Raw genomic sequence first — 25,483 nt, 5'->3', positions numbered from 1 at the left:
ATCCGAGAGGCTTGAGGTAGAGCCACTGACCCACCACCAATTGAGGTAATCCTTCCAGATGGCATGAGAACATCTATGAATAGCCACTGTATGAGTTGACAAGTGTGGCTGGGGAAAAGGACATATGGACCTCAGGACTACGACTGTTTCCCCCATGACCCGGTTGGAAAATGAATGAATATGTTTAAAGACCTAAATGTCTATGCAATGTCTATGGGTGAGCCACAGAAGAAGGCACATGTTAAAGACACCACTGATAATCTGAAATTGTGTCAAAGACAGTAAAAAGTGGGTGCAAGCAGGCAAAGCCATTGTAAAATATGCTTACACAGAGCAGATTCTTAATTATTGAAGTGGAAAACAGATGTTCTTCCATTATTTAAGATCATCCATGTCCTTTTTTAAATCAATGGCTTTTCTTATTCTGTTTTACTAACCTGAAAAGAGCTGATGCTCTTTTACACATAACGGAATTTATTTAAAAAGAACTCTTTATACAGTAAATCTTTATTCACATCTTTAATCTCAATATTCATAGTTCCAGATTATCACTAATGCAGATTTCGCTCTCATTTACTTTTCATAAAGGATGACATAAAGTCAATAGGAATCGGGAACACAATGGTGGAATTCCTTTCTGAGGCGATCTCCGTTAAAGTCTGAAGGTAGCGGAGCTGCAGGGACGAAGGTGCGTCGGCCATTACTAAAGCAGCCTCTTTTAAGGCACGGATGCATTCATTTCACCTTCTGCTGCGATCACCTGCAAAGGAGAGAAATGTTGGTTAGTAATCTGATTAAGGCCCCCTTATATTTGGATAATAAGAAAGAGATTCCGTGGAGAATGCCCAAAGAACAAGACTAGTTATATTCAAACATGTGACAGACTTCTTCGATATGGTCTTTTAATAGAATTTCGCACTTACCTGGTCCAGTGCCCGTATTTATCAAACATCTCAGAATTACTTCTAAGAATTACACTAAAAGTCAGACAAGGGTAAGAATTCATCCTATCCCAGGGTAGGACATGTGAAGTAGCTACAGTGTTCTCCATCTTTGGGACAAAGACACATTTTTACATTCTTATATACGAAGTATTGGGATTAAGCATTGTAATTATCCAAACATTAAATTTCGAGATTTTAATGAATCATGACATTTTAGACATAACCGAGTCTGAAAATACCATTTTTGGAATTATGTTTGTGTGTATGCATGTGTGTGTGTATGCATGTGTGTGTGTATGTAAACACGATAACTTGAGTGCACTTTCACTTCGGTCAACCAAATTCTGCATACAAGTATTAGGTACAAAACGTAGATTTCTATCAACTTTTAAACTATTTCCGCTAACCAGAGTGGTAACTTTACCTTTTATTTATGCAGCTGCAGATTCCGGTTTATTCAACTTCACTTTTATAGTAATTGCTCAATATATTATTGATTTGTTGTTAATGGTTCTTTAATGTACATAATATAAAAATATAAATCATTGTCTCGTGGTTTACTCCTCTAATATCCAGCCCCATATCCGAGTATACTAGTCTATGGGAGACCACTCCTGATGCTCCACTGATTAAAATTACAAATCAAACAATTCAGATGTGATTAACTCTTTCAGGGCGGGTGTCGACATTAATCAACATCTGGGGGTTAGAGGGCGGTAATCAGCTGTAAATGTTGCCATAGCCCCCTGTTAAGTTTGGCTCTATTTGCTAGCAGTATGTTGCTGGTTGTTGCATACTATGACCACTGTCACCACCAGCTGTGCAAAGACAGCTGATCAAAGCCACTGCCAACTGCCTTCGGCATGCTGCCAGCTGCTTCAGCAGTCACAGTATGCAGCAACAGATGCCCGAAAGAGCGGCGTCAGTGTAACACATACTGCAAGCAGTGTAATGTGGCAATGAATGTCATGGGCTGTTTCTACTGTTACCAGGACTATGCTGTGTAATACAGTAGGTATGGGAATTTACATAGTGGAGAGGCTCATGGAACATAAAACACAGGGACATTTGTCATAAATAAATATTTTATGTTGATTTATCTGTGAAACCATCACTTTGTGTACTTTTCAGAAAACTACGTTTCATTTTTTTAAATATTCAGCCATGGGCCAAAACATGGGAAAAATAAAATATGCCCTGAATGAGTTAAAGTGCACATTGCAGACTTTCAATGAAGGGGATTTACATACATTTTGGTCACACAGTGTAGAAATGATACTTTGTCTACACTCTCCCCCTATTTAACGGCACCATAGTGATGTATGACACAGCAATGCCAGGTCTGTTAAAGCCATCATATTTAGGACTTTGTCACACATCCCTTGCATACAATTACTGCTTGGAAGTCTGCAGTTCATAGACATCACCAGGTATAGAGGATCTTCTCAGGTGATGCTCTGCTTGCCCCCTTGAGTTTTCTCTTCAGCATAATGGAAGGCCTGATCAGTTGGATTTAAATCAGGTGACTGGCTTGGCCATTCAAGAATTTTGCATTTTTTTTAGCTTTGAAAGACTCCTGTGTTGCCTCAGCAGTGTGTTTGGATCATCGTCTTGTGTAGGATGAAGTGCCGTCTAGTGAGTTTGGAAGCATTTACTGCAACTTGAGCAGATCAGATGTTTCTCTACACCTCAGAATTCATTTTGCCACTGCACTGCCATCATCAATGAAGATAAGTGTGCCAGGACCTGTGGTAGCCATACAAGTAAAAACACACCAGCGCCATGTTTAACAGATGAGGTGGTCTGCTTTGGATCTCGGGCCGTTCCTTTTTGTCTTCACACTTTGCTCTCGCCATCACTGATACAGCAGGTTTATCTTTGTCTCGTTTATCCACAAGACCATTTCCAGAATTCTGCAGGTTCTTTTAATTACTTTTTCACAAAACTGTAATCTGGCCATCCTATTTTTTTGAGTCTAACTAGTGGTGTGAATCTTTAAGTGAGGCCTTTTTCAGATGGCACTGAACATGTATCGCTCAATCTTATTGTTCTTGTTTGGTCAATATTGAAATTAAATTGTTCCTGAGATAAACCTTGCTCAATCACTGTTCCCACCAAATATTGCTCCAAAGTTAGATCCCTCTTAATTTAACTGAATTGGCAAGAAACCCTTGTCACACACGTGTGCATGGGAAGCAGCTGAAGGGCTTAGGAAATATTGTTTATACATCTGCCCAGGGGCGGGTGCACTGACGCTCTTTCTGAGTTCTCTGCAGGTCTTACCCGGGAAATCCCACCAGGAACCGCCATTTCCAGGAAGGACACATCACTTCGGTTCCGCCCCAAGAATGAGGTCACTTCGGTTCCGCCCCAAGGATGATGTCACTTCAGTTCCGCCCAGAGGACGACATCATTTCCGCCCTCTGTGCTATAAAGCTCACTGCCTTGCTTAGGCAGGCAGTTCTGTTTTGGACTCTGTTGTGTAAACTACTTTGCAATGCCTCAAAGACTTTTGCAGCCGGGAAACCGTAATAAACGGGTGGCTGCCCCAAACCTTTCCGCGCCTCTGGTCTCCACTTATTACAGTGGCGTAGTCGGCAGGATGGTGTCCCCGATGAACCCGGGACACGAACTATCACGGAACCAGGTGGGTGAGTACCGGGGCCGAGTTTCAGGGCGGGGAGTGCGCCAGAGGGTCAGGAAGGACGCGGTGCAGGCTCTGCTCCATGAGCATAACCGTGGGGACCACCCATCTCGTGGAGAACGTAGAGGGGACCCACAGGCGTGGGCTGGCTTCTGGGGAACACACACGAGTGGCTCAGTATGCTCTCCTTGGCAGGAAAGCCGAGCTGCCCATCGGGACCAAGGTCCCAGTTAACGATGGGTTGTCCCCAGGCCGGCAGGTGAAGGAAATCATAAACTGGGAGTTTAACCCAAGCAAAGGGCTGTCAGAGCAGGCTATGGCTCTCTGGCAACAGGTGGGTGAGTGGCTACGCCATTCGAGTTAACCCCTTACAAATAGTGCAGCAAGTGGCCTGTTTTCTGCTGCTAAAAAGCCTACCCCAGGAATTTGCCCAGCCGGCCTGGGGCGAATTCCATTCTATGGACGAGCTGCTGCAGCTCTTGCAAACCCAGAGGCCGGCTGTGAAACCTGGGAGGGCAGAACAGCCGCTCTGTGGACTACCCGGGAGCTATGTCCCACTAAAGCAGTCCCTTCCACGCATTCCAGAGCTTGTTCAAGTCGCCGGCCGCCTGGCTTGCGACCTGTCGGGAACAAGGCGGACCGTAGGGGACAATGGCGGGTTGTTTGTGTGCCCTTAGCAATCCCTGGCGGATAAACATACGGGGAGCTTCTTATTAATGGACATAAGATAACAGCGCTGTTCGATTCCGCAGTAACGGTCTGTCGTTGCTCGCCGCTTTATTCTACCGCAACAGTGGATTAAAAGAAGACCAGTCTAAAATGTATACACGGAGATATCCGCTGTACAATACCGCCCGGTGTTACATATGTCTCGGAGGAACCCACAGCTTACCGTGGCGGTGCATCCGGATCCTCCGTTTCCGTAATCCTCGGGCGAGACTGGTCTGATAGTAAGGCGGTAGTTTAGTAAGCATTCCCTAAAAACTTATGGCCTCGTATAGATGACAACGATTCATCTCAAGTTGCTTCCACACCGTAATCAGCCGACAGGGAGTGGGGCGGTAGGCCAAGAGAGTGACGAAGACCTCCCGGACCGCCGCTGGCTACTACGCCATCCACTAAGCGCCCGCAGCGAGGGAGGAATCTCCGCCCTTGAGGTCAGACCGACCCGCTCTCTGAGTTGCACTTTCAGTTTAGAGCGACGCCGCTTCTTTCAAGAGAGAACAGTGGAATGACGACTCTCTGAAACACATAAAGAATGCAGTGGTTCTCGTTAACGCCAACGCGCATTTGCCCATGCCACAGGGACCTCACTTTGTCGCTGATAATGATTGTTGTATCGGGTCGCTGAACATGAGGGGAAGGTCCGGAAGTTGTTGCTAATCCCGCTGACCTACCCGGCGCAGGTTTGCGAAGTTAGCACACTCCCACCTTCTTGGAGGCCATCTCGCCCGATAAAACATTAGAGCGAATTAAGCTCCGCTTTTTCTGGCCGGGGATTAACGAGGAGGTTCGCCGCTTTTGCATTTCCTGTCCGGAATGTCAACTGCGGCAAATTCCTAGGAGGAACCGTGCTCCTCTGGTTCCCCTTCCCCTTATTGACGTTCCCTTTGATAGGATTGGGGTTGACATAGTAGGACCCCTAGAACCCTCAGCCCGAGGATATAAATATATACTGCCCTCGTGGATTATGCTACCCGATTCCCTGAAGCCGTTCCGTTGCCGGCTACCACAAAAATATTGCACGGAACTAGTAGGAGTCTTTTCAGAGTAGGCATTCCTAGAGAAGTCCTGACGGACCAAGGAACGCCTTTTACCTCGGAAACGCTCAAGGAGACTGCCAAGTTACTGAAAATAAAGCATTTAAAGACCTCGTGTATCATCCTCAAACCGATGGCCTAGTGGAGAGATTTAATCAAACTCTCAAGCAAATGCTACGTAAGGTAGTCAGCAAGGATGGGAGGGATTGGGACCAACTCCTCCCCCTTGTCCTCTTTGCATATCGGAAGTTCCTCAAGCCTCTACGGGTTCTCTCCATTTGAATTACTGTACGGAAGACAACCCGGGGTTTATTGGATATTTTAAAAGAGGGCTGGGAAGGGGAGGCACAGCCCTCCACTAATATTTTGGAATATATCGCCCAATTGCGCGTAGATTTGATGCAATAAGACCGATTCTAAAAGTCATATAGAGAGGCAATCAGCACAGGCCCGCCTTTATGACCGTGGCACGACTCTCCGGAGTTCCAACCGGGATCGCGTCATGGTATTGGTACCAACTTCTCACTCTAAACTGCTCGCCCATTGGCTAGGCCCCTACGAAATTAAGGAAAGGAAGGGATTGGTTGACTATTTGGTGAAACAGCCCAATCGCCGACCAGCTGAGCGAATATATCATGTAAACCTGCTGAAACCGTGGAAGGAGAGGGTCCCGATCCCTCCTCCGACAGCCCTGCTCTCTTCGCGAAGTAAGTTCCCTTAATTTCGGCGAGCAGCTATCCCCCAGGCAGAAACAAGAGCTCGAAGCAGCTATCCGCTCTGTCCCCGAGGTGGTAAGTGAAAAACCCGGTCGGACCTCTCTGATTGCGCATGACATATTGACTGACCCGGGGGTGATCGTCCGTGAGCGACCCTACAGACTCCCGGAGGCAAAGAAAGTAGAAGTGGAACTGGAAATCAAGCGAATGCTGGCACTAGGAGTAATCGAGGAAAGTAGTAGTCCCTGGTCCAGTCCCATCGCCTTGATTGCTAAGCCTGACGGCAGTTGGAGGTTTTGCAATGACTTCCGCCGGCTAACCAAGTTTCCATTGATGCTTATCCCATGCCTCGCGTGGATGACCTCCTCGAGACTGGGACCAGCCAAATTCTTGACTACACTTGACATGACAAAGGGGTACTGGCAGGTTCCTTTAACGGAGTCCGCGAAGGAAAAACCGCTTAGCACTCCTAGCGGACACTGGCAGTATCGTGTCCTTCCATTCGGTTACACGGGCCTGCGACTTTTCAGCGCCTGGTGGACAAAGTGCTCCGCCCCATAACTCGCTCTGTGCTGCCTATCTGGATGACGTCATCTATTCCAGCACCTGGAAGGAACACATACAGCAGGTCACAGCAGTATTACGGACACTGGGAGAGGCCGGGCTCTGAATCAACCCCAAGAAATGTTTCTTTGGATTGAGGAAGCCAAATATTTGGGCTACCTAGTGGGCCGGGGTACTGTGAGGCCACAGTGTTCCAAGTTGCAAGCCATAATGGCCTGGCCCCGTCCGCAAACCAAGCGGCAAGTCCAATCCTTTCTCGGTTTGGCGGGTACTACCGCCGGTTTGTGCCTCGCTTCTCGAGAGCGCGCCTTGACCGACTTGACAAAGAAAAGAGCTCCTAATACGGTGGTATGGTCTGATAAAGCGGGGGCTGCATTCAGTGACTTAAAAAGGGCTCTGACTTCAGCACCTATCTTGATCTCCCCTAACTTCTCTCTCCCTTTTATCCTCCAGACGGACGCTTCGGACACAGGCTTGGGTGCCGTGTTGAGCCAAAGCGCCGACGGTGTTGAACACCCCGTTATGTACCTGAGCCGGAAACTGTTGGACAGGGAGACCAGGTACGCGGCGGTGGAGAAAGAGGCTCTGGCGATCAAATGGGCAGTAACTCAGCTGCGGTACTACCTCTTGGGTCGCGTGTTCACTCTGGTGACGGATCATGCACCTCTGAAGTGGATGGCCCTTCACAGGAGTCGAATCCACGGGTCACGCGAGGTGGTTTCTTGACCTGCAGCAGTACAAGTATACGCCGCTCATCGACAGGGGTCTCTTCATGCCAACGCCGATGCCCTCTCCCGGGCCCACGACCTCTCGGTGCAGGTCGCCCGACCCGACGGGTCTGGGCTGAGGGGAGTCTTGTCACACTGCGTGTGCATGGGAAGCAGCTGAAGGGCTTAGGAAATATTGTTTATACATCTGCCCAGGGGGGGGCGGGGTGCACTGACGCTCTTTCTGAGTTCTCTGCAGGTCTTACCCGGGAAATCCCACCAGGAACCGCCATTTCCAGGAAGGACACATCACTTCCGGTTCCGGCCCCAAGAATGAGGTCACTTCCGGTTCCGGCCCCAAGGATGATGTCACTTCCAGTTCCGGCCCAGAGGACGACGTCATTTCCGCCCTCTGTGCTATAAAGCTCACTGCCTTGGCTTAGGCAGGCAGTTCTGTTTTGGACTCTGTTGTGAAAACTACTTTGCAATGCCTCAACGACTTTTGCAGCCGGGAAACCGTAATAAACGGGTGGCTGCCCCAAACCTTTCCGCGTCTCTGGTCTCCACTTATTACACCCTGTAATTCACATTCTGTTATAATCCGAGGTCTGAGATGGGTATCTTCCAGACCTGAAACTCTAAGACTGTGCCTACAACCTTAGGTCTATCTGGATCTTGATTGACACTCATTATAAATTGTCCCTCTTGACTTCCCATCAAACGCAGGCTTTTATTCCCTTGTTCTTGACACATCCTCCCCACCACCTTCTTAAAACTAAAACCTACTCTGTGATCCTCATATACCTTGAAAGAATTAGCACCAAATAGATCAACGGTTAAGTTCTGGATGTGGATTGTTGCTCTTTGTGATTTGTCAGACACGCTTCATTTAGTTATTTCCTCCATTTTTGTATTGTCACACGCATGTACATGGGAGACAGCTGGAGGGCTTTGGTGATAGGGACCAGAGGTTGGCACTGTATACTAATGCTTTCTGTTCTCCTTCCTCTGCAGAATGCAAGATTGACAGCCACTGCATCTCTGACATCACTTCAGCATCCATCTGCCTGGGCCCTCCACATTCTGGCTATTTGAAGTCGTAACCTGGAAATCAGCCATCTTGTGTCAGTGCTCTTAGGAACTCATGTCTGTGAAGAAGTTTCCGGAATTGTTTTTTTTTTTTTTTTTGCTTTAAGCCTTTCAGTTATAAGGAGTGATCAATGTGGTGCCCCAGCTCTTTATCGTTGTTTGTGTCCTATTTTGAACATATTACTGTTTCTGACAGGATACGGGAGGGGTGGAAGGTGTTTTTTTATCTTTTAACTGCAAAAATCATGATAGCTAATGTATTTTATTAGTCAGTCCAATAAAAAGTTGATTGTTAAAAAAAAAAACCAAACATATCCATGTTACCTTTGCTCTTGCATCTCGGGATGCTTCAGCCTCGGCTGCCATTGCTCTTTGCAAAGCTTCAGGGAGTTTGACATCCTTCAGCTCGACTCTCTCAACTTTTATTCCCCATTCCTTTGAGGCATCATACAGTATATGCTAAAGAGAAAAAACCAAAAATAATTAAAACGTAGAAAAATCCCTTATCATGGTGTGGATGCAAAAAATCCTGAAAGCCACAACTAAGACCAAACTGGATAAGTTTGATTATTTAAGAAATATATATAAGAATATATTTAAGAAAGTCCTAAAAGGTGAAAAAGAGGAAACTTGATCATTTCTTTATTAAGGAAAATGATTGAATATTACATATTTGTGAGTGGCAAAAGTATGTGAACCTTTGCTTTCAGTATCTGATGTGACCCCCCAATACCTGCAACTAAACATTTCCAGTAACTTTTGATCATTCCTGCACACCGGCTTGGAGGAATTTGAGCCCATTCCTCCGTACAGAACAGCTTCAACTCTCGGATGTTGGTGGGTTTCCTCACATTAACTGCTCGCTTCAGGTCCTTCCACAGCATTTCGATTGGATTAAGGTCAGGACTTTGACTTGGCCATTCCAAAACATTAACTTTATTCTTCTTTAACCATTCTTTGGTAGAACGAGTTGTGTGCTTAGGATCGTTGTCTTGCTGCATGACCCACCTTCTCTTGAGATTCAGTTCATGGACAGATGTCCTGACATTTTCCTTTAGAATTCTCTGATATAGTTCAAAATTCATTGTTCCATCAAGCCATCCTGGCCCAGATGCATCAAAACAGGCCCAAACCATGATACTACCACCACCATGTTTCACAGATGGGATAAGGTCCTTATGCTGGAATGCAGTGTTTTCCTTTCTCCAAACATAATGCTTTTCATTTAAAACAAAACGTTCTATTTTGGTCTCATCCATCCACAAAACGTTCTTCCAATAGCCTTCTGGTTTGTCCACGTGATCTTTACCAAACTGTAGACGAGCAGCAATGTTTTTTTTGGAGAGCAGTGGCTTTCTCCTTGCAACTCTGCCATGCACACCATTGTTGTTCAGTGTTCTCCTGATGGTGGACTCATGAACATGAACATTAGCCAATGTGAGAGAGGCCTTCAGTTGCTTAGAAGTTACCCTGGGGTCCTTTGTGACTTCGCCGACTATTACACGTGTGCCTTGCTCTTGGAGTGATCTTTGTTGGTCGACCACTCCTGGGGAGGGTAACAATGGTCTTGAATTTCCTCCATTTGTACACAATCTGTATGACTGTGGATTGGTGGAGTCCAAACTCTTTAGAGATGGTTTTGTAACCTTTTCCAGCCTAATGAGCATCAACAACTCTTTTTGTGAGGTCCTCAGAAATCTCCTCTGTTTGTGCCATGATGCACTTCCACAAACCGTGCTGTGAAGAGCAGACTTTGATAGATCCTGTTCTTTAAATAATACAGGGTGCCCACTCGCACCTGATTGTCATCTCATTGATTGAAAACACCTGACTCGAATTTCACCTTCAAACTAACTGCTCATCCAAGAGGTTCACATACTTTTGCCACTCACATATATGTAATAGTCGATCATTTTCCTCAATCAATAAATGATGAAGAATAATATTTGTGTCTCATTTGTTTAACTGGTTTCTCTTTATCTACTTTTAGGACTTGAGTGAAAATCTGATGATGTTTTAGGTCGTATTTATGCAGAAACTTCTAAAGGGTTCACAGATTCACAAACGTTCAAGCACAACTGTATATTATATATACTGATACAGTATAGATATAGATATATATATATATAGATATATATATATATATATATATATATATATACACTTTTAAAAACCATGCTTATATTAAGTTGAAAAGTGTACTAAAAAGTAAAAAATAAGTCTCTCATACATCACAGCATTTTCTAAGATTTTAAGAAGTGTTTTTTGAATGTTGATTGATGAAAAGCACCCACACTTTTATTTTACTTTTTAGTACACTTTTTAACTTAATATCAGGGTGGTTTTTAAAAAGTATATATATATATATATATATATATATATATATATATATATATATATATATAATTCTCAACTTTTTAGTCTTGAGTTTGTTTTAGTCTTGGGTTTGTTTTAGTAAAATTTTGTAATCAATATTTTAACACTTCCTTTAATATTTGTATCCGTTACTAGCACCATCTATTGGTGAAATCTTGAACTATTCTTCATATGAAAATTTCAGTTCTTAATTCTTTCAGGGTGGATGTCGACTTTTGTCAACAGAAGGGGTTGACGGTGGTAATCAACTGTAAATGTTGTCCAAACCTCTCGTTATGCTTTAGTTCGGCTCTCTTTGCTAGAAGGAAAGCTAGCTTAGTTCGTTTGACTGAGATTCCCTGCACTTGCGCAAATAACAAAGAGTAAACAACAGCAAAATTTGCATCGACCTCTGGCAAGAGGTCAAAGTGATTCCTCAAAGCAAAGTACTGCATGGATGACGTTTTGCATTTTATCGCTGAATTAGACTTTGACTTGTTAGACTTCGATATTGATGCAATTAATCAAAAACGAACATGAGGTACCAGCATCAGCTGATCGCAGTGTTGAACACTTTCATGTCACAGATGTGCCTACGGCAAAGTTCACCTGGGAGGACTGCCACTTACAATGATGAGAGTTACAAAGTGGATTGCATTGCACCGCGACTACTGCTGCCTCCCCTGCTAATGATTTATGTGTGAAACAATTGCTTTATGTGCTTTTCAGAAAATGTGTTTTTAGGAAAAAATATTCAGTCCTCAAGGAGTTAATTAACATGGATTAATTGATCAATTAGTGAAACTGATTATTGATTCATGTATCGTCATCAGAAGTGAGTAAGTGTGCAAAATTTCAAGTCATTTGGACAATAGCATTAAATATATTAAATATTGATTACAAGATTTGTACCAGACAACAAACAGGTAATGTTAAAAGAAGCATGGTAGTAATAATAATAATAATAATAATAATAATAATAATAATAATAATAAAGAGTTATGGCCGAGTCCTAGTGTATAATGGTAACCTAAGATGCAGTTATTGAATCCACTTGGCCCACCTACGAGCCAAGGACTGAAGCTGTCAAATGAATGGAGTCCACGTTCCACACCACCATGGTGCCAATAATTTAAGTAATGTCAGCAAATAACAGAAGATTTTTCCCTACCTCCATCTGATCTGCCATCTCTTCACGGTCTGTGAGGATTTCAGAAAGGTTCTTTGTCCCCAACATGTTCCTCAGAGTCGTCTGTGCAAGCATGCGTGTAGCCATATCTGCATTCTCCACCTTTGTGATGGCTACTGTAGGATTGAAAACACGATAGTACACAACAGCATCCACCATGATGGTAACAGAGTCTCTGGTTAATACCTGAATGGAAAACATTTAATTTAATTGAAGGTGTTAATTTGTGCATCCATTCTTTTAAATAATTATCAATCTAATATCAAAATATATTGTAGATGCATTGCTAATGGAGAATCTTCTTCTTTCAGCTGCTCCCGTTAGGGGTTGCCACAGCGGATAAACTTCTTTCATATATTCCTTTCCTCTGCACTTGCTCTGTTACACCCATTACCTTCATGTCCACAGCTTAAACTGAAAAGGACAGTTTTAAATAGATAATCGCCACACTCGTGGCTTAATGAGGGGGCATGGTATGTGTGGCCAGAGCGGTTCCCGGGCTCTTTGTGATGCGGGTGATCCTCGCTTAAGTGCACAGGTGAGGAGTCATCCAGATCCGTAATTGATGCTGGGAGCTGCTAAACGCCACACCTGATCCACATCCCCATTATATAAAATAGGAGCACGAGTGTGGAGGAGAAGAGAAAGAAAAAGGGAACGGAAGTTAAGGAAGAAGGCAGCTGGATAGGAGGGAGCCGGTGTGTGTGAAAGAGAGTTGGAGTGAGAGAGAGAGAGATCGAGCAAATAAGCGCAGACTCACGGATGTTTGCAGGCAGCTGGGAGAGGAGAGCCCTAGCAGGGTGTTTGGAGTGCAGTGGTCGCTCCTGCCGAGCGCTGGTGTGGAGCAGGAGAGACCAGGAGTAGGTTGACTCGCCGCAGCGAAGGCAGCAGGAGTTGTAGATTTGGAGTGGAACCCCAGAGTGAGCATCCTGGCCATAATGTGAAGCAGAGTCTCAGTCTGGCAGAGGGTTGAAGCCAGGGATCGACCAGCTAAGTGGAGAAGGTCAGCTGCAGGTAGGGTGACTCCCATGGTGCATTGCCTGGATGGGAGAAGCAGGGAAGTCGCCCGCAGAAAGAAGGCACTGTGATTTTGTTCTTTAATAAAACCACTTGGCACATTTTTGTACCATCCCCTTGTTTCGTGATGTCCTCACTGATCAGGTCATCTGGTTACATTACCAATGGTGCTGGGTTTGAGAGCTCCCCAGAAGCCAGATGGGAACATGGAGCCGAACCCACATTGTCACACTTCATCCATAAACCTTCTCTTAGGCCTTTCTCTTTTCCTCTAGCCTGTCACCTCTATCCTTAGTATCCAATATACCCAGTATCTCTCCTCTGCACACGCGCTGGGCACCAACATAAGATACATGAACTTCAGTGCTTGATTTTGTGACGCATGTGTGTCAGAGGGTCACCCTCGGAGTTCTTCCCTCGTATGTGGTTCCAACCGCCCCAGCCGAGAGGGGGCATTACCGCTGACTCTCTCGTCTTCCTTTTCCTCCACAGTTCAGAGAAACTGCCCAGTGAGGTCAACTAACTCAACCCCCTTCTGTTCCCTGGACCATTAAAGCATGACCACCCAGAAAGAGGCATTACTTCTCACACAAGCAACCAGAGTAAAGGAGCTACTCAATCACAAAAGATCAAGAAATGACTAGAATTGGACAAGTCATTTTGCTTTGTTGGCAACAGTTTTTATGTTATTTTCACACCATCATGCATTTGTTTTTGTTTGATCCTTTAAGTTAATAGGGACAGCTGGGTTGGCTCCCCAAAATTTATTTTCTGTCGATTCTGTCATTCCATCTGATGACCACAATATGTTTAAGTGTGCTGTGGAATCCAACTAACAAAGTGAAGCAAGATGGACTTAGAAGAACGTGGAAAGGGCAGTCACATTGTAATGTTCAAAAGGACATTTTGCACATCCTGTCAAACAGATTTTGATTTTGATACTCAAAGTTTAAGGACAAAACTAAAGATCTGACATGGATGTAAGCAAAGGGTTTTAAAACCAAAATCATTTGATCATTCACCAAAATCCAACTTCATAAAAGGATAATTGTCTGTCTATGTGTCTGTATGCTTGGTGCATCACATTTTAGTAAAGAAAGCCTTGTATTTGTCATTCCAACAGATGGTGCATCATAAACTTTAACACCACTTGTACGAGCCCCAAACCAAATGGTATATTACAGAGATCTATGCATTGAATTTTGTCATTTCAAAGGATGTCACATCAAAACCATTAATACTGCTTTTACAACTTCCATACCAAATGACATATGACAAAGACATACACACTACATGGTGCACTGCAAACATTAGTGCCGAGGCCTACGTTGATTACTTAGATTTCAATCCATCTTTGACAAATAGAAGAGCTAGTACTATTCATATAAATATATCCACCTTAATGAAAGGATAAGTATCTGTGTGTGTGTCTATGTGTCCATCTATACGTCCATCCGGTTGTCATGTTTCTGTCATTCCAAAAGGTGGTTCATCACAGACATTAACACTGCTTTTATGAACCCCATATTAAATGGCATATTACAGAGACATATGCATTGCATTTGTCATTTCAACAGCTGGCACATCACAAACATTAACACTGCTTTTACAAATTCCATACCAAATGGCATACACATAACAGAGACATGTGCATTGCATGGTGCACTGCAAACGTTAATGCTGAGGTCTACGTCGATTACTTAGATTTCAACCCATCTTAGACAGGTAGCAGAGCTAGTAGTCTACATATAAACATTTCCACCTTAATAGAAGGATAAGCGTCTGTTGGTCTGTCTATATGTCTGTCTGGCTGCTATGTCTGTCATTTCAAAAGATGGCACACCACAGACATTTTAGTAAAGGAAAACAAACCAAGAGTACTGCATTTGTCATTCTACAGATGGCACATTACAAATAATGCTGCTTTTACAAATCCCATCCAAAATGGCATATCCCATATCACAGTGCCAGATTCATTGCATGTTGTGCTGCAAAAGGTAATGCAAAGGTCTAAGTTGATTACTTGTCTAAGACGCATTGTAATCCAAGTAAAAGAGCTAGAGCTAGTACTATACATATAAATATATCCACCTTAATGAAAGAATAAGCATCTGTGTGTCTGTCTACATGTCTGCCCGGTTGCTATGTCTCTGAAAGATGACAAAAGATGGTGCATTATGGACATTTTTAGTACAAAATGCACTGTATTTGTCATTCCAACAAATTCACATCACAAACATTAACACGGCTTTTACAAACTCCATTACAAATCGCATATGTACTGCATGGTGCACTGCAAATGTTCACGCTGAAGTCTACGTTGATTATTTAGATTTTAGTCCATCTTAAGATAGGCAGCACATCTATTTTTAAGAGTAAAATGCAAGTTGACATCCTGGCAAAACAAAAGTCAAAACCAAAGACTTTTCTTAAATTGTTTGCTCGAATGCTACACTCTTACATGGAATTTCCATTAATTGCATATCAGGGCTATGCTGATGATACACAGATGTCCCCATCATCCCCCCCTTCATGGCCACACGGTATCAACCAGGAAGAAGGAGCACCATCTGCAACTCAACCTGGCAAAGACGGACCTTCTTATTATCTCTGTCTATTTAACACGCCATCTTCTGTTCAGCTCAGGGCACAACCTTGGGTTGGTAATCAATGATGGGCTGTCATTGTGACAGTGATGGACTGGTAGCACAAACAGAGGTGGTCCCTGACTTGAAACTACTTGAACATTTAGGATAAAAACCAGAGAAAAAAAACATGCAGACACATGAAGAAAAGAGCCAGGACATTGGATGAGTGAGATGGCAGCTCTACCACTGCACTACCATGCTTCCCCAAGTTTATCCCATTATACTAAAATATGGTTATGGCACTTCTTCTGATTGAAGATAATGAACCCCAAATAATGACAAAGAGGTTGGGGGTAACAGCATAAGGAACCATGAAAAGGACTGGAAAAGTACAATAAGAGATACCTCCTGAGGTGGGATATTGAATGATACAGTTCTCAGGTCAACACGGCGAAAGCTGTCAGTGCATGGAAGGATCCAAAATATACCTGCAAGGAAACATCAGGATTAATAAAAACATGGAACACTTCCACTTCTGGATACCTAGTCATCTACTGTATATATTTAAGTTTTGGAGTTCACGGTAAGATCATGTTCTTTGACTTTTCCCAGTACTTTTAACACCATTCTACCTCATCGACTTGGGAAAATGTTCAAGGCTTTGAATTTTGATGTTCCCACAATCTTCTGGATCATGGACTACCTGACCAACAGACAGCAGTTTATGAAGCTGAGGGACTGTGTGTCAGAAGTGGTGGTGTGTGACACTGGAGAACCTCAGGGAGCTGTTCTATCTCCATTCCTGTTCACCGTCTACACAATGGACTTCCGGTACAATATGAGCACTTGCCACCTTAAGAAATTTTCAGGTGACTCCTCCATCATAGGTTGCATTAATAATAAAGATGAGTCAGAGTACAGGAAGGTTATGGAGGACTTCATCTTGTGGTGCAGGTACAACAACTTACAATCATCATCAGCAAGACCAAAGAAGTGGTGGTGGACTTCCAGAGTGCCAAGGAGCCTCTGAGACCCGTCACCATCCAGGGGGAGGATGTCAAGTGGTGCAGAGCTACACCAACCAACTGTCCTGGTCTGACCACACAATAAAGCTGGGGAAGAAGGGCCAGAGCAGACTGGAATTGCTAAGGAGACTCGGGTCTTTTGATGTGTGCAGCAAGCTGTTGGAAATTCTACCAGTCCATAGTAGCCAGTGTGGCGTTCTACACTGCAGTATCCTGGGGAAGCACAAAACCTGAACAAACTTATCAGAAAAGCCTGAACACACTAGAAGCTGTTGTGGAAAAGAAGATGACAGCAAAATTGGATGCCATCATGACAAATCCCCTACAACTCCAAGGAGATGCTCTCTTGCAGCACTTTAAGCCACGGGCTCATTCCCTGGGGGTCTTTTCTGCCCACTACTATCAGGCAATTCAATGTTTCTTCTTGACATACTCTCACTTCATTTTGAAATCTGCACACAATTTACATTTATTTACTGATTGACTGGCTGTATTATCTGTGCTATGAGTCCATATCCTTGTTTTTTTATGTTCCTGCTGCCGTGCTCCAACTCTGATGCACGTGTGCCCATTTTAGGGCCTATCAGTGGTCCTCAAGGGTCAGCAGGGCACTCCAACCAATCTGCAGCTACGCAGCAAGCTGTGTAAGGATGTCCTCAATCTGCAAATTTTGTAAACATGGCTCATTCCACTACAGGGCTCCATGGAGCCAAAGACAGTCCCAGCCATATCAGATAAAAGACAATACAGCCTTTAGATATACTGTATTTAGATGTATGGAGCCCAATGAAACAAACAAGTATCCACATGAGTGTGAACATCTGCGTAGCGTTAAAAATGATCAGTTGTCCATTTGCTGGAATGAATTGTTATAAAGATGAGGTCAAGTCTCTGTTAGGGAGCTCTGTTCATTAATTCACCTACAGACAAGTGGGGTCTTAATCTGGTGCTGCTTTTTCCTTTCTGCCCCTTTCGTCCTTCTCCTACCCAATCGGTACCTGGATGGTCTGATGGCTACAGGTTGAAGCCTGACTACCAGAATCATGAAAGAGCGAAGGAGCTCCTGGGGCCATTCTGGCAGAACCTCTCCTAGCAGCCCCATGAGTCCCTGTATTCCTGGACCCCAGGATTTCCAATACATGGCCAGGTAACCCCTGGGCACTTGACTGTTATACAAGGGAGTAGAGAAACATATATGCCATCTAATGGGCATGATGATAACTGACTCTAATTAAGCCATCAAATGATCAACAGATTCACCCTGTGATGGACTGGTGCCATACCCAAGGATCTTATCCCTGCCCCAATGCTTGCTGGGATAGGATTCCAGCTTCCTCGGTACTCTGTTCACAATAAAGCGGGTTTGGAAAATGGAAAGATGGTTAGGCGATTAACAGATACAACAGCGCAATTAATGACTGGACACAATGTTTTCTTTTTAATTGCAGTTTTGTTTTTTTACCTGGTCCTTTCGCTCCTCCTTTTCCAATACGTCCAAGTCGAAAGATGACAGCCCTCTCGTATTCTTGTACAATCTGCAAATACAAACGTATTTCATTGAGAAAGACACATTACAGATTGTGGGTTATATACAACAATTTGTGGATTTTGACTTGTCATCCATGACAGTTATAAAATCATTTTATATTAGGTTATTAACACAAAGGATCCAGTCTAATCCCAGTCATAGAGTTCCAGCTACCAAATTCTGACATGGCAGATTCCAAATTTAGCCGTTCAGTACCCCATAAAGGGTGGGTCTGTTTTCTAGCCCTTTACTACAACACCAATTCCAAAAAACGTTGGGACAATATGGGGGGTTTGGGACAAACCACCTGGACTGGGACTCGAGTGCAGTGAGTGACACCTCAGCACCACACTGGAGCAGTGGGAGGTTTTTTACAATGACTGGAGTGCTAATCCTGCTACCAACTCCCCAAGTTTTCCTGGGGGACCTGCTTTCAGGGCTGGATGCAGATTAACATCATACCCAGAACGAAGCAATGGCAGATGAACAGCCTTACTCAAGGGCCCAATAGAGTAGAGTCACTTCTGGCATTTACGGGATTTGAACCGTCAACCTTCCAACACAGCACAGATCCCCAGGCTCAGAGCCACCACTCTGCCCACATGCTAATAAAAACAAAAAACAGTGATCTGTAAATTCTGTTGACCCTATACTATATTGCAACAACCCATTACTTGATGTTGGCACGGTGGCGCAGTGGTAGCGCTGCTGCCTCACAGAAAGGAGATCTGGGTTCGTTTCCCGGGTCCTCCCTGCATGGAGTTTGCATGTTCTCCCCGTGTCTGCGGGTTTCCTCTGGGTGCTCCGGTTTACTACCACAGTTCAAAGACATGCAAGTCAGGTGCATTGATGATCCTAAATTGTCCCTAGTGTGTGTTGGTGTATGTGTGACCTGCGGTGGGCTGGGGTTTGTTCCTGCCTTGCGCCCTGTGTTGGCTGAGATTGGCTCCAGCAGACCCCTGTGTTAGGATATAGCGGGTTGGAAAATGACTGACTGACATTACTTGATGTTTCACCTTATGAATTGAATTGTTTTTTTGGAAAAAAAATAGTCATGTGAAATCTGATGACTGTAACACACTCCTAAAATGTTGGGACAGTCGCGTGTCTCCCACTGTGTCACAGCACCGTTTCTTTTACTGACACTTATTAGTGGGCTCACTAGGATTATTATATCTCTAATGGCCTGGGAACACGTTGGGATCACACAAAATGAGTTGGCACCTCTGGCTGGGGAAAGGGATGTGTGGGCCTTGCTGATAAGACTGTTGCCCCCAAGACCTGGCTTCAGAAAAGCAGTGAAAATGGATGGGTGGGTGGATGTTCTCAAAGTGCTCTATTATTCGCTGACACATCTGTCGGCAAAATGGCAGGACTCACTCTATCCTTCCTTGAAGGACTCAGCCTTTTTTGGAGGCTCCTCATATACTAGAACATGATGCCTCACTTGTTTCCCATCACCTTCTTAAATTTAACTTGTCACATCATTATTAATCGTAAACTACGCCTAAAAGACTACTGTATTTTCAAAAAGCAATGCAGTTGATTGTGTGATACATGAGGCACAATGTCTTCACGCTGCTTGTTTGAATAACGTCAGAGAAAATTTCTAAATCATTCCTATTAGTTTTTATTAGCATTTACTATACTGTCTTGACTTTATTACTTTCTCTCACACAAGGTATAAAGAAAGTACTGTAATCGTCCAAAAATTCAGCCTTGAGATTTTAATGAATATCATTTTAGACCTCCCCGAGTATGAAAATGCCATTTTTGAAATTATGTGTGTGTGTCTGTAAACACGATAACTTGAGTACACTTTCACTTTGGTCAACCAAATTTTGCATACAAGTATTAGTTACAAAACGTAGATTACTATCAACTTTTGGGCTATTTCCACTAACTGGAAGTGGTACTTTACTCTTTATTCAAGCAGCTGCAGAGTCCGATTTATTCAACTTTACTTTTATAATAATTGTTAAATATATTATTAATTTGATTTGACTTGTTGTTGATGGTTATTTAATGTACATAATATAAAAATATAATCATTATCTTGTGGTTTACACCTCAAATATCCATCCCCATATCTGAGTATACCAGAAACTCAAGGAGAGACCACTACCGATTCTTGGAATTGGAGTTGTAAAAGGCTGAACTTCCCGGATTGCAGGGCCTCTTGGAGCCACTAGGGGGAGTTCTAAGACGTCAACTACAGGAATTCCCCAGCTTGTTCCCTTCACCTTAAACCTAGCTATTTTCTGTTTATTGTATTTCCCTTTTTTATGTATATTTTCCTCCTTGGATTTAATTCTCTTGTCTTCGTAGGGAGTCAAGTATGGGGGTGGGGGCGGGGGGTTATTAAAAAGCAGCACCTATTAAAGCCCACTGAGGCATCCCATGTGCGATTTTGGACAATACAAGAAATAAATTGTTATTGTAATTTGGGTTTAGAGCCTGCATGTTAGGGCCCCTTACAGGTCACTCTTCGTCCATCTCTTCATCTTTCCCACTTCTGTTTGGGGTTAAAATGTTTGATCAACCTTCTCCAAACAACTCACGCCTGTATCTCCTCCCCATCCAAATCCTTTTCCCTCACAACTTCTTTTCCTTTATCCACCCACCTCCTCTTCAGCCTCCTCCACTTTTTCTTCCCCTGTAATTCCATGTCCATCCCTCTTTTGCCCACTTATTCATCATCTCTTCTCATCACACGTCCACACCACTTCAATCTATGTCCTGCACTTTCTTAGTTCTACCTCCAACTGTCTCATTTCTTGCTCTGTCCTCTTTAACAACTCCACATATCCATCTTATTTCTGCCACATCTAACTTCTTCTCCTGCTGTGCTCCCTTTACTGCCCAGGTCTCAGCTCCACACATCATCGCAGGTCTTACCACACTGTCTTAAAAACCATCATCTTAAATTCTTCAATCACACAACACCCCTGATACCTTCTTCCAGTTGTTTCATCCACACCGCACTGTCGGTTATTTCTGCATCTAATTCTCCATCGTGCACTACCACGGATTCCAGATATTTAGACTTATCTGTTCTGATCAATAGCTCCACAGGCTAACTTGTGAACCCTGATTATCGCTTAACCTCATATATTCTGTCTCCTTCCTATTTATCTTCAGCCCCTACTCCATTTTGTCAACTTCTTCTCCACTTCCTCTTTTCTGGTGCTACACAACACAATGTCATCAGCAAAAACCAGCATCAGGAGGATTGGTCTTTATCAAGTAAGTCAACACATCAATAACCAGATCAAAGAGGTAAGGACTTCAAGAAGACCCCCAGTACAGACCGACACCTCAGCACCACACTGGAGCAGTGGGAGGTTTTTTACAATGACTTGAGTGCTAATCCTGCTACCAACTCCCCAAGTTTTCCTGGGGGACCTGCTTTCAGGGCTGGATGCAGATTAACATCATACCCAGAACGAAGCAATGGCAGATGAACGGCCTTACTCAAGGGCCCAATAGAGTAGAGTCACTTCTGGCATTTACGGGATTTGAACCGTCAACCTTCCAACACAGCACAGATCCCTAGGCTCAGAGCCACCACTCTGCCCACATGCTAATAAAAACAAAAAACAGTGATCTGTAAATTCTGTTGACCCTATACTATATTGCAACAACCCATTACTTGGTGTCGGCACGGTGGCGCAGTGGTAGCGCTGCTGCCTCACAGTAAGGGGATCTGGGTTCGTTTCCCGGGTCCTCCCTGCATGGAGTTTGCATGTTCTCCCCGTGTCTGCGGGTTTCCTCTGGGTGCTCCGGTTTACTACCACAGTTCGCTGTCGGTTATTTCTGCATCTAATTCTCCATCATGCGCTACCACTGATTCCAGATATTTAGACTTATCTGCACTATTCAATACATCCACAGGCTAACTTGTGAACCCTGATTATCGCTTAACCTCATATATTCTGTCTCCTTCCTATTTATCTTCAGCCCCTTCTCCATTTTGTCAACTTCTTCTCCACTTCCTCTTTTCTGGTGCTACACAACACAATGTCATCAGCAAAAACCAGCATCAGGAGGATTGGTCTTTATCAAGTAAGTCAACACATCAATAACCAGATCAAAGAGGTAAGGACTTCAAGAAGACCCCCAGTACAGACGTACACTAACTGGGGTCTTTCTTGTCTGTTACCCCAGCACTGCTTTTAAATAGAGTCCTCACTCCATTATACATATCCTGGACAATTCTCCCACACTCCTCTGGTCCTCTTTATTCTCTCAAACACCTCCAGATATCTTCACATAGCATTCAATCATAAGTCAAGTCAGGTCAGGTTGGGGAGCATGCACTGGTATGGTGTGTTGCTGCACCCACCACACAATGAAAGAGCTCAAGATCCCAGTTGTAAATCCCCCAGGGTGACATGCAGTTCAGTTCCAATCCCCGCAAATGACCATCCATCTGCCACAGCCTGATTTTACGTGGGTGTCCCCTTAGCCTGGTCCAGCCACTCGGGTCCTCAATAATGAGCGTTCTGCAAGCCAGATTAACCTCGGGAATTGTGCCACATGGCCATATTTCCGTAACTGATGCTCCATCACAATGCAGGTAATGTGTCATTTAGGACTCTATTTTATTTTATCATAAGCCTTATCCAAGTCAATAAACACCATATGCAATTGTACAAGTTTAAATGATCAGTTCTCATTAAATTATTTTATTCATTCTAATTTAGTCCACCTGGAACATTCATTTCTGCTCAAAGAACCTGCCGTACCACTTAACCCTTTACATAACAGCTTGCAAATTTTAGAACCTTCTGGAATGTCACAAGCAAAAATGAAAATTTGACAGTAAAATTACAAACACGCAATTCACTCAGCAGCTTTACTGAACAAATGACACCTGCAAAGCAAATAAAGAGCTCAAAAGAACACCCAGAGGCAGACAATCAATAGCCTTCTTACCTTTATACAGAGCCATATTGATAATGGAAAAGTCACAAGGACGAAGAAGAAGGAGATGAATATCAAAATGATTCCACAGCAGTCTACACCACTGCTTGCCGTATCTGTCCAAAGTAAAAACAAACAAAACAAACACAAAGATTAGTTGTCCGGCATGAACTTGAAATGGTTAGCAATTTTAAAGCCTTAAGATAAATCCTTTTTTTATCTTCTAAAGATCTTGAGAAAGCTAATAATGCTTTATCTTCTCTCGTCTTGATTACTGCAACTCGCTGTATTCTGGGATTAACAAATCTCTGATACGCAGGTTACAGTTGGTCCAAAATGCTGCCGCTCGCTTTCTGGTTGGGGCAAGGAAGTCTGACTCTGTTTCTCCTATTTTAGCTTCTTTACACTGGCTGCCTGTCAGTTTTCGAATTGATTTTAAAATCTTGCTGCTAGTTTTTAAATCTTTACATGGGCTTGCTCCTGCCTATTTATCTGAATTGTGTGTTTTACACCAGCCATCCAGGGTGCTTAGATCTTCTGGTCAGTTGTTTCTGGTTGTCCCTCGTACTGAGTGTCAAACTAAGGGGTACAGAGTGTTTGCAGCTGCTGCCCCTCGCCTGTGGAACTCTTTACCTCATCATATAAAGGAGTCTTCTACAACTGAACTGTTCAAAACGAGATTAAAGACTCATTTCTATTCACTTGCATTAAGTAATACTGATGGATTCCTCTTTGTGATTATATAACAGTATTTCTATTTATTATGTATCTTATTTTATGTTCATATATTCAATTACTATTTATGTTTTATTGTTTATTTATTTATTTTTTTCCTTTCATTCTATTATTATAAAGCACTTTGGTCGCAGCATTACCATGTTGTTTTAAATGTGCTATATAAATAAATTGACATTGACAATTTAATGGAATCGCTTCTTCTTGCTTTGGCGGGTGTGAGTGGAGGCTCAGGATAAACCTGTTAGGTTCAGAGACTCAGACGTCATCCCCTTCAGATCCTATTTACAACATGTAGTGAGCTTTAATTCCTTGAAATGGAGGAACAGAACAGATGGTGGCACGGCTGCAGGTCACTTTCTGTGCGGAGTTCAGATGTTCTCTCCAAGTCTGTGCTGGTTCTGCTCTGGTTACTCCAGTTTTGCCCTCACATCTCAAACTCTCGCTTGGTAGGTTAAGTTTCGTATTTGTGTGCACTTCCCTCTCCTGTATTTATAGACGCTACTACTTGTTTATAGCTTTTTAACATTGTGACCATGGAGTCAACATGCCACCATTTTGTGGAGACCGTCTTTTGTTATAGATTGCCATTATTGTGTAGCACAGATTCATATACTCAGTCGTCTTGTGTATTGGTTAGAGCTGGTCAATATATTAGGTGATCGGGCACTAAGACATGAGGGTATTGTCATCTGAGGGGTATTATTTATGGAAATTAAGGGGCATGTGCTCCAGATGCCAAGGGGCACCTTCTCTCCCCATTGTCGTCAAACTGTGATGATACCAAGTGGGCGCTGTGTATTAGTAATAGGTATGAAGTGTGCCACTGTAATCTGTGAAGTCTTATTCCAAACACATTATGTTATGAGGCCATAAATCTGAATCCATGCCAGAGAGATGGACAGAAACATGCAAAGGACACACAGGCTGGCTATTTCAGAAGTGCTGATGCTTGCTGACCAATATACTGTATGGTCAGGGCCACAGTCTGCACAAGCCAGGAGTGATTAGAGCAAGTGCTATGGTGGTCTGAGAGGATCACAGCTAAGGCGACTGTCATTCATAATTGGCAAGTTTTAAAAGCATTTGTCACATGGGAAATGGAGCCCATGCTTGTAACCACTTGGCAGAGGACATGTGCAAACCCAAGATGGGCCATAAAGTGGATCTCCCATAATCCTTCCTTACAGCACTAATTACAACTCTAGGCCCTTCTTTATTTGGTCATTTTGAGGTTACTTATTGCTGTCTAAGGTACAGGAGCAACAGTCTCCACAACAAGCTTTCTTATTTTGACTGCCGAGAGGAAATTCCATTGCTGGAGGTAAACACCATTTCTGGGCAATCAGTTTCAGGTTTAGAGATGAGCTGTGAAACTGCAGAAATGCTAATCAATCACCCCCATGACAGTTAGCAGACAGGAACTCTTTGACCCCACTTCAGACTAGCGTGATGCCATCTAGCTTGCTTTATTTCTCCTGGATAATCACTTCACGGACTGTAGCAGTGTCTAATAATTCCTGTCTACCAAAGGCGATCTGAGCTGTGTGGCAACAGTGCCAACCACTGCACCATCGTGCTTCCATGAGATTAAAGAAGAAAGAACACAGTTAGAGACTTGCAAATGTTTATTTCATCAAAACAAAGCGGAAATGACGAAAATCATATTCTACAGTCAGGTAGGTTGTTTTATGTT

The 25,483-nt window shown here is 43.5% G+C and overlaps 1 pseudogene; it reads right to left on the bottom strand.

The window, feature by feature from the left end:
* Positions 1–489: 489 nt before the first annotated feature.
* LOC120524051 overlaps positions 490–25,483 on the bottom strand; it is a 658,450-nt pseudogene continuing 633,456 nt past the window's right edge.

Source organism: Polypterus senegalus, chromosome 2 (genome assembly GCF_016835505.1).
Source record: "Polypterus senegalus isolate Bchr_013 chromosome 2, ASM1683550v1, whole genome shotgun sequence".
Classification (NCBI taxonomy): domain Eukaryota; kingdom Metazoa; phylum Chordata; class Cladistia; order Polypteriformes; family Polypteridae; genus Polypterus; species Polypterus senegalus.
Note: the sequence above shows the minus strand (reverse complement) of the source record. Positions and strands in the feature narration are given on the sequence as shown.